Raw genomic sequence first — 10472 nt, forward strand, 5'->3', positions numbered from 1 at the left:
GAGCCCAGGCCAGGCTTCGTGCAGGTGTGCAATTTTAGCTGAGCTTCTGACTTCGGGCAATTGTTCTGTCTTTATTTTTTTATTTTTTTTTAAATTTTATTTATTTATTTGACAGGGAGACAGCGAGAGAGGGAACATAAGCAGGTGGAGTGGGGAGGGGGAAGCTGGCTTCCCGCTGAGCAGGGAGCCCGATGCGGGGCTCGAACCCAGGACCCTGGGATCATAACCTGAGCTGAAGGCAGACACTTAACGACTGAGCCACCCAGGTGCCCCCAATTGTTCTGTCTTAAGTGGACTCAGTTAGAGACTCACTGGCAGCCACTGAAAAAACTTCAGATCCTTGTCAGTTTCAGATTGTGACGGGACACGGGACAGGAGGGGATTTTCATGGTAGCATCTCAGCCCACCGTGCTAGGTTCTGAGTGTACAACAAAGATGTGGCACATATGGTCCTAACCTCAAGGAGTCCTGCAGCCCATGGCAAGTTCAAAACCAGGAAGAGAACACAGAAGGACACTGAACGTGCTCACACAGCAGAATGAGGAGGACTGTTACTCCCCTACCACCAAATTAACTTTTCTCATTTTGTTGAGTTTCTCATTAGAATAACACACACACACACACACACACACACACACACACACACACACACACACATCTCTCTCTCTCTCTCTCTCTCTCACACACACACACATGCACAGAGTTTTCAGTTTTAACGTACTTTGAAATTTCAGGGTCTTATAATCAAGTACGGACTGTATTATTTGAGAGACTCCATTGCAAGGTTCCTTCGTTTTTAAAAAGATTTTATTTTTAAGTAATCTCTACCTCCAATGGAGTCCTGAAGTCAAAACCTGGAGGTCACGAGTCGCACGCTCCACTGAGTGAGCCAGCCACCTGCCTCTATTCACTTGTTTCACAAGTAAAACACGAGTCCCATAAAGTAAAAGTACCTCCATAGATTATACAAAGACTAGATTAAATTCAAGCTGTGAACTTGCTTCTCCAGGAATAACAGGCATCTGAAAACAAGACAAGGGAAGAACCATACCAGTATTCACAACTCTGTAGAGAGGCAAATTCTGGTCCCTCTAGCACTACATGTGCAAGGAGTCTGAAAGATATTATGTAAAATTAATATCAAGAGGAAAAAATCCATAACGATGTGTCCCTAACTTGCTATTTACCTCAAATGTAATCTAGAGCAACTTTTTAAAGCACTTAAGGCATTCATTTGCTTCAAAATCAAGTTCATTACAAATAATGCATTTATTAAAGAAAGTCAGGCAACAGCAACTCATTAAAGTTACTGTGTATATACGAAAGTAATAAACTCCATTTTTGTCAAAATATTCTAAGATTCAGATTTTCCCCAAGTACGACCATATTGCTATTCAGTTTAGACATCAGATGAGGGGCGCCTGGATGGCTCAGTCGGTTAAGCGTCTGCTTTTGGCTCGGGTCATGATCCCGGGGTCCCGCATCAGTCTCCATGCTGATGGGGAGCCGATTTATCCCTCTGCTGCTCCCCCTGCTGTGCCCCCTCTCTCTGACAAATAAATAAAATCTTAAAAAAAAATAATAGACGCCAGATGATTGTGAATCACGATCACACCGTAGAGAGCGCCTTAATCGCTCTAGAGGGCTTTCTTCTCCGGTGAGTACTGCAGAAGGGACCAGAAGGAACCTCAGTGGGGATCGTGCCAGGAAGTTTTGTCTCTGAGGTGACTGGTTATCAAACGTTCAGAAGACTGTCTGGCAGAAGTAAATTCTTACTATTCTTCTGTGTTGCTGAATTGGGATGAGGTCATCCTCAAAGTGACAGATGAATTTGAGTAACTTGGCTCAGGAAGCCATCAAAAGAAGACAAGTTGTCACTGGCAAATTGACTTTACTTAAGGTTTTTCGACCTTTTACCCCCCAGAATGTTCCCATAAAAATCCCAATTATACAGCAAGGAGACTGGCCTTATAAACTACAAAGGAGAACAAATCTCACTGTTTTATGCTTAGAACTCACACTGTCATCTGGCCCCAAAGAAGGCAAGTGTTGGGGACTGCCTTGGGGAGTGAAGCAGGAGACGGGAGGAACATTATCTGCCCATCATGCGATTTATTATAGCAGAGCTGGTCCTGGAATCGGATTCGCCCATTTCTAATCTCATGCTCGTCCTTTACCATTCTTTCAACCTTGCTACTTTTTCCCCCCAAAGTGGTCTCTTTATTCTTCATTTCCTTTTTTTAAAATTCCCTATCTATTCCTTTTCTCAGATGCTTTTGATTTCTTCCCTCTCCTTGAGTTCTTCCCTTTTCAATTATGTGAATTTCCTGTACTCCAGGAGTAGCTGAGCCACCTGGAAATCTGGGCATGAGGCAGCCTTGAAGAAGCATTAGAGACGTGGTTCCCACAAAACTGAAGAACAAATGTGCTGTTTAGTAACTGGAATGCCAAGCTCTGTACACAGGATCACACACCTGAGTGTACTGCGGGTATTAAGAACTCGATCGTAAAGGGGCGCCTGGGTGGCTCAGTGGGTTAAAGCCTCTGCCTTCGGCTCAGGTCATGATCTCAGGGTCCTGGGATCGAGCCCCGCATCGGGCTCTCTGCTCAGCGAGGAGCCTGCTTTCTCCTCTCTCTCTCTGCCTGCCTCTCTGCCTACTTGTGATCTCTGTCTGTCAAATAAATCAATAAAAAATTTAAAAAAAAAAAAAAAAAAAGAACTCGATCGTAAAAACCCAGATCCCCAAAGGTCTTGATCTTCAACTTCCACATTCTGTCTTGATGTAACTTTTCAAGGAAGTGCTTGCGATCCTGGACAGTTTATTATTATTTTTTTACTTTTACTTTATTTTTTTAATTAACATATAATGTATCATTTGCCCCAGGGCTACAGGTCTGTGAATCATCATCTTACACAATTCACATCACTCACCATAGCACATACCCTCCCCAATGTCCGTCACCCAGCCACCCTATCCCTCCACTCCCCAGCAACCCTCAGTTTGTTTCCTGAGATTAAGAGTCTCTTATGGTTTGTCTCCTTCCCTGGTCTCATCTTGTTTCATTTATTCCCTCCCTACTCCCAACGACACCCCACCCTGCCTCTCAAATTCCTCCTATCAGAGAGAGATCATATGATATTTGTCTTTCTCTGATTGACTTATTTTGCTTAGCATAATAACCTCTAGTTCCATCCACCTGGTTGCAAATAGCAAGATTTAGGGGTTTTGATGGCTGCATAGTATTCCATTGTGTATATATACCACATCTTCTTTATCCATTCATCTGTTGATGGACATCTAGGTTCTTTCCATAGTTTGGCTATTGTGGACATTGCTGCTGCGAACATTTGCGTGCACGTGCCCCTTCGGATCACTACGTTTGTATCTTTAGGGTAAATACCCAGTAGTGTAAATTGCTGGGTGATAGGGTAGCTCCATTTCCAACTTTTTGAGGAACCTCCATGCTGTTGTCTAGAGTGGCTGCCCCAGCTCGCATTCCCACCAACAGTGTAGGAGGGTTCCCCTTTCTCTGAATCCTCACCCACACCTGTCACTTCCTGACTTGTTAATTTTAGCCATTCCGACTGGTGTGAGGTGGTATCTCACTGGTTTCGATTTGTATTTCCCTGATGCCAAGTGATCTTGAGCACTTTATCATGTATCTGTTGGCCATCTGGATGTCTTCTTTGAAGAAATGTCTGTTCATGGGGCGCCTGGGTGGCTCAGTGGGTTAAAGCCTCTGCCTTCAGCTTGGGTCATGATTCCAGGGTCCTGGGATCAAGCCCCGCATCGGGCTCTCTGCTCAGCAGGGAGCCTGCTTCCTCCTCTCTCTCTCTCTCTCTCTCTGCCTGCCTCTCTGCCTACTTGTGATCTCCATCAAATAAATAAATAAAAATCTTAAAAAAAAAAATGTCTGTTCATGTCCTCTGCCCATTTTTTTTTTTTTTAAGATTTTATTTATTTATTTGACAGAGAGAGAGAGATCACAAGTAGGCAGAGAGGCGGCAGAGAGAGAGGAGGAAGCAGGCTCTCCGCTGAGCAGGGAGCCTGATGCGGGGCTCGATCCCAGCATCCTGAGATCAAGAGAGCTGAAGGTAGAGGCTTAAGCCCCTGAGCCACCCAGGCATTCCCCCTAACCCCCTTTTTTAAAAAAGATTTTATTCTCTGCCCATTTCTTGACTGGATTATTTGTCCTTTGGGTGTTGAGCTTGGTAAATTCTTTATAAATTTTGGATACTAGCCCTTTATCTGAGATGTCATTTGTGAATATCCTCTCCCATTCTGTCAGCTGTCTTTTGGTTTTGTTGACTGTTTCCTTTGCTGTGCAAATGCTTTTGATCTTGATGAAGTCCCAATAGCTCATTTTTGCTCATGCTTCCCTTGACTTTGGCGATGTTTCTAGGAAGAAGTTGCTGTGGCTGAAATCCAAAAGGTTGCTGTCTGTGTTCTCCTCAAGGACTTTGGTGGATTCCTAACTCACATTGAGGTCTTTCATCCATTTTGAGTCCATTTTTGTGTGTGGTGAAGGAAATGGTCCAGTTTCATTCCTCTGGATGTGGCTGTCCAATTTTCCCAACACCATTTGCAGTAATCAAAAACCTCCCAACAAACAAGAGCCCAGGGCCAGATTCTACCAAGCATTTAAAGAATTAATACCTATTCTCCTGAAACTGTTCCAAAAAATAGAAATGGAAGGAAAACTTCCACACTTATTTTATGAAGCCAGCATTACCTTGATCCCAAAACCAGACAAAGACCCCATCAAAAAGGAGAATTACAGACCAATATCCTTGATGAACACAGATGTGAAAATTCTCACCAAAATACTAGCCAATAGGATACAACAGTACATTAAAAGGATTATTCACCACGACCACGTGGGATTTATTCTTGGGCTGCAAGTTTGGTTCAACATCTGCAAATCTATCAATGTCATACAATACACTAATGAAAGAACAAGAACCATATGATACTCTCAATAGATGCTGAAAAAGCATGTGACAAAGTACAGCATCCCTTCCTGATCAAAACTCTTCCCAGTGTAGGGAGAGAGGGTACGTACCTCCATATCACCAAAGCCATCTATGAAAAACCCACAGCGAATATCATTCTCAATGAAAAACTGAGAGCTTTTCCCCTAAGGTCAGGAAAATGGCAGGGCTGTCCACTATCACCACTGCTATTCAACATCGTACTAGAAGTCCTAGCCTCAGCAATCAGACAAAGAAATAAAAGGCATCTGAATCAGCAAAGAAGTCAAACTCTCACTCTTTGCAGATGATACGATACTTTATGTGGAAAACCCAAAACACTCCACTCCCAAACTGCTAGAACTAATACAGGAATTCGTGAAGTGTCAGGATATAAAATCAATGCACAGAAATCAGTTGCATTTCTATGCACCAACAGCAAGACAGAAGAAAGAGAAATTAAGGAGTCAGTCCCATTTACAACTGCACCCAAAACCATAGGATACCTAGGAATAAACCTAACCAAAAAGGCAAAGACTCTGTACTCAGAAAACTATAAGGTACTCATGAAAGAAATTGAGGAAGACACAAAGAAATGGAAAAATGTTCCATGCTCCTGGATTGGAAGAACAAATATTGTGAAAATGTCTACGCTACCTAAAGCAATCTACACGTTTAATGCAATCCCTATCAAAATGCCATCAATTTTTTTCAAAGAAATGGAACAATACTAAAATATATTATGGAACCAGAAAAGACCCCAAATAGCCAGAGGAATATTGAAAAAGAAAGCCAAAGTTGGCGGCATCACAATTCCAGGCTTCAAGCTCTACTACAAAGCTGTCATCATCAAGACAGTATGGTTCTGGCACAAAAACAGACACAGAGATCCATGGAACAGAATAGAGAGCCCAGAAATGGACCCACAACTCCGAGGTCAACTCATCTTTGACAAAGCAGGGAAGAATGTGCAATGGAAAAAGGAGTCTCTCCTGGTCAGCTTCAGGTGGAGGTTGTGGCGCAGGTCAAGTTTAAACTTCTCTCCTCGGGCGTTTGTCTTCTTCCTTTGCGGGGCAGGGCTTGTGGGCTGTGTCTCGTTCTGCTTTGATCCCACTGTCTACCGCAACTCCTGTCGTTCTTAGAATCCCCAAACCTTCCTTCTGAAAGTGATAGTTTAGCCTCACAGTGCACAGGATACTTACGCTCAGAAACGTTAAACTCCCTGTATGAGGTTAAATGACAGCAAGAGATTGAAGAGCAACAGAAAACAGAGGGTTCGAGAAGAGGCCCGCCGGAAGCCCCAAAGCTGCGACCTTGGGGAAGCCCTCAGCGTTCTGAGTAAGCACAGAGAGGATTTACCTCTGGAAAGGAAGCTTCAAGCATCAAGGTTGGAAATCTTGACAACACCCTCACCTTCCATAGCCGAGTGAAAACAGACTACTGTTAATAATTAGATAACGACCAGATAACATAGTTAACTGGGCGGCTCAGTCTGCCGACTCTTGGTTTTGGCTCAGGTCGTGGTCTCAGGGTCAGGAGACCAAGCTCCACCGGGGACATGCGGCTCAGTAGGAAGTCTGCCTCACCTCCACCCCTACCCATGCTTATGCTTGCTCGCTCTCAAATAAGTAACTAAATCTTCTTTAAAAATGCATCCCCAGGGGCGCCAGGGTGGCTTAGTGGGTTAAAGCCTCTGCCTTCGGCTCAGGTCATGATCCCAGGGTCCCGCATTGCCCCCCCCCCTGCCCAGCAGGGAGCCTGCTTCCTCCTCTCTCTCTCTGCCTGCCTCTCTGCCTACTTGTGATCTCTAATAAATAAATAAAATCTTTTAAAAAATGCATCCCTGTTTTATTTATTTACTTTTTAACTGCTCTGTTGAGTGGTCTTGGTCCTGATCTTGGAGGAAAAGCTTTCAGCTGATAAACAGCTGTGGGCTTGTCATGGGGCCTTGATGATGTTGAGACCTGTTCCCGCTACACCCACTGTGTCAAGACGTTTATTATAAATGACGCTGAATTTTGTCAAATGCTTTTTATGCATCTATTGAGATAAGCGTGTGATTTTTATGCTTTATTTTGTTAACTTGGCGTATCCCAGTGATTCGCAAACAGCCACCTGCATCCCTGGAACAAGGGCCCCAGACCTCAGGGTGTGACTCTTTCCATGTCTAGTAAATTCTGTTGCTGTAATACTTTGTTGAGGATTTTGCATCTATTTTCATCATGGATACTGACCTATAATTTTCTTCTTGTGGTTTTCTGGTTTTGGTATCAGGGTGATGCTGGCCTTCTAAAATGAGTTTGGATATGCTCTGTCCTCTTCTGTTTTTTGGAAGAAAGATTGATACTAATTCTTCTTAAGTTAATTCTTCTTTAAAACCATTTGGTTTTTATTTTTTCAAATCTATTTCCTTATTGATATTCTCTATTTGATTAGACAGTGTCTTCCTTAATTCTTCAGGGTCTTAATTCTTCCAGTATCTAAACTTCCTTAATTCAAGCTTTTTTTCAGTTCTTTGAATATATTTATAATTGACTTTTGTCTGCTCATCCAACCTCTGGCTCCTTACACAGGCAGTTTCTGCCACCTGCCCTTTCTCATATGTATGGGTCACATTTTCCAGTCTCTTTGCATAACTGGTAAATTATCTTTGCATAGTGACACTTTGATAACATAGTAACTCCAGTGCTGATTCCCCTTCCCGCCCCTCAAGGCTAGTTATTTCTGCTCGTTTGGTCTGGCAGGCCGGTCCTGCAAAACCCGCAGTCCTCTGCAGGTGCTCCCTGGACACCTCTCCTTCTGATCTCTGCCTTAGGGGCGGCTACTTTTGGTATCACACCCAGCTATTAAGTTCTCAATGACTGCTGGCAAATTGTGCCGTCGTTTTCAATAATGCCCTGGGGCATACATTCCTCCACAACCGGATCCAATTAAACTCAGGCCCCTCTGGGGAGCAGAGTTGGAGGCCAGTCTGAGTTTTCTTCTGATGCCAGTGGGGCTCTTCTGAGCTGCCTCATTCCCTGGTTCCCTCTGCTAAACTTCTAGCTGGTTTATAATGTATCTTTTTGCTCTACGGCATCTACCCGCCTCCTCTTAATTGCCTGCCCTCGAGCTTTCCATTATCGGCGGAGCACCTTTCCGCTTGAACTTCGCAGTGAAGTCGGGTCTCCTGGGAGCTCTCTATTCCTGCAGCTTCCTCTCTACTGCTGCCCCAGGGCTCCCCGGAGTGGCGGCACCAGCTTCTCTCGGTTGGGGGGGGCACCCGGCTAGTGCCACACGGGGATGATAGCCTCTAAATTCTTGGTTCTCCTCTCCAGGCATAACTCCCCTGCACAACCAAGGAGCTGGGCTGAGGGCTTCAGAGGCCTCCGAGTTCTTGGCCTGTTGTGCCTCTTGAGATTCCACCCCAGCAGCGGGTAATGGGCAGTGAAGACCCAGATCTCTCGAGCTTCCTCAGCATGTATCTGGGAGAATATAAGAAATGCTGGTAGCCTGTCCTCCCTGGAAAGACACTGTGTCCCACAACTGGAAGCTAGAGAGAAAGCCCCACGTTCTCTTCTGGATGACCCAGGTAGAGCCTCATCATTTCGAGAGGGGCTGGGGAGGAGGGAAAACAGCAGCTCACGCCTCCAAGGCCACAGACACTCCCAGGTGTCTCAGAGATTCAGCAGATTTTCCCGAATGGATGTTTCTTCCTTTGCCTTTAGCACAATTCTAGAGACTACAGACAGATGTTTACCAACTACAGTGAATCCACAAAGGGGAAAGTCTGCCCCGAGCTCCTTATACCACTATTCCAGAAGTCACCTCGATGGATTTAAAAAAAAAAAAAATAAATAAAAATAAATAAATAAAAATCTCGTGTTCTATTTAAGACTTGGAAGGGAGCTTCCAAAATCCAATTAATGAAGACATATCCAAACATCCTTGATTCATGGTCCTTTCATCTCTCCTAGGTGACAAGTTACTCATGACTTCCTATGCAGGCAACTGGTTTGCTGCCGGATGGCTTAAAGAAGTAAGAAGTTCACTGTGGCCTAAAATATACCTGTTACTGATACTATTTTGAAAGCATCTAAACTGTCTAATCCTTCTTGTATTACACAGTCCTACAAGTATTTGAGGCCAAGCATCAAATTTCCTTTTATTCCTTTCTTTTTAAATAGTTAACCTTCAATCTTTCTTTAAATGAGGAAGTTTCTGAACTTTTAAACATCCTAGTCACTTTATTCTTCCTTAAAACTGGCCTAAATTAAATGAAAACATCTAAACGAGATCTGAGTGAGTCAGTGTATGAAACTATTATTTTCGGGGTGCCTGGGTGGCTTAGTTGGTGAAGCGTCTGCCTTCAACTTGGGTCATGATCCCAGGGTCCTGGGATTGACCCTTGTGTGGGGCTCTCTATTCAGCAGGGAGCCTGCTTCTTCCTCTGCCTCTGCCTGCTGCAGTGCTCTCTCTCTCCCCATGTCAAGTAAATAATTAAATCTTAGAGAAAAAAGAAAGGAAGGAAGGTGGGAAGGAAGGAAGGAAGGAAGGAACTACAGCTTTTGGTACAGATGGGTATAAGTAAATAGATCAATAAATCAATTAATACAGGTAAATGATTAGTTGAATACCATACTGGAAAAGCTGAAATCTTTCATTTTACCAACTAGCATCTTTGGGCACTTTGTTCACGTGCCAGTATTATATCTGGTCCTCCCATGGCGCTAGTGGAAACCCGAGATGTCAGAGCCCAGGAGGGGGTTTCCTAGGGGAGATTCCCAACCCTTACTCAGATGCAGTATTCCTCATCAGTGCAGGTGCAGTCCTATTAGCCTTTTATTTTTTCCCTTAATAAAGACAAATGAAAGATCACAGTGCAAACTACTCACAACACTTTCTAGATCTTAGGTCCAGAACAGCTCATAGGGAGGGATTAAATTAAGCCTGTATCTGTGCTAGAAAGTATTTAGCTGAAGACTCTTTTTGTTTTTCTTCACTATGTCACATTAAAACATTTGAAATTTACATTTGGAGCCAGAATTTTTTTTTTTAAAGATTTTATTTATTTATTTGACAGAGAGAGATCACAAGTAGACGGAGAGGCAGGCAGAGAGAGAGAGAGAGGGAAGCAGGCCCCCCGCCGAGCAGAGAGCCCGATGCGGGACTCGATCCCAGGACCCCGAGATCACGACCCGAGCCGAAGGCAGTGGCTCAACCCACTGAGCCACCCAGGTGCCCTGGAGCCAGAATTTTAAAGGGCATCAATGAGGTTTTCCATTTGTATGTTTTTGTAGTATAGTTGGGAATTATTTTTGAAGTGAAAATCAGCAGATAAATCGTTCTCTGCTTACCATCCTCCAAGGATTCTATTTTTCCATATGAATACCTTATTATGGGACAGAATTTCAGTCTGGTGTTTCGTCTCCGTAACAGCTATTAAATTCCACTATGGGTTATAGGTAAATCCTTGCCTCTCATGTAAAAGATCCAACAGTTTTTGCTTTGAATAATCTCA

Source organism: Lutra lutra, chromosome 11 (assembly GCF_902655055.1).
Source record: "Lutra lutra chromosome 11, mLutLut1.2, whole genome shotgun sequence".
NCBI classification, from domain to species: Eukaryota; Metazoa; Chordata; class Mammalia; order Carnivora; family Mustelidae; genus Lutra; species Lutra lutra.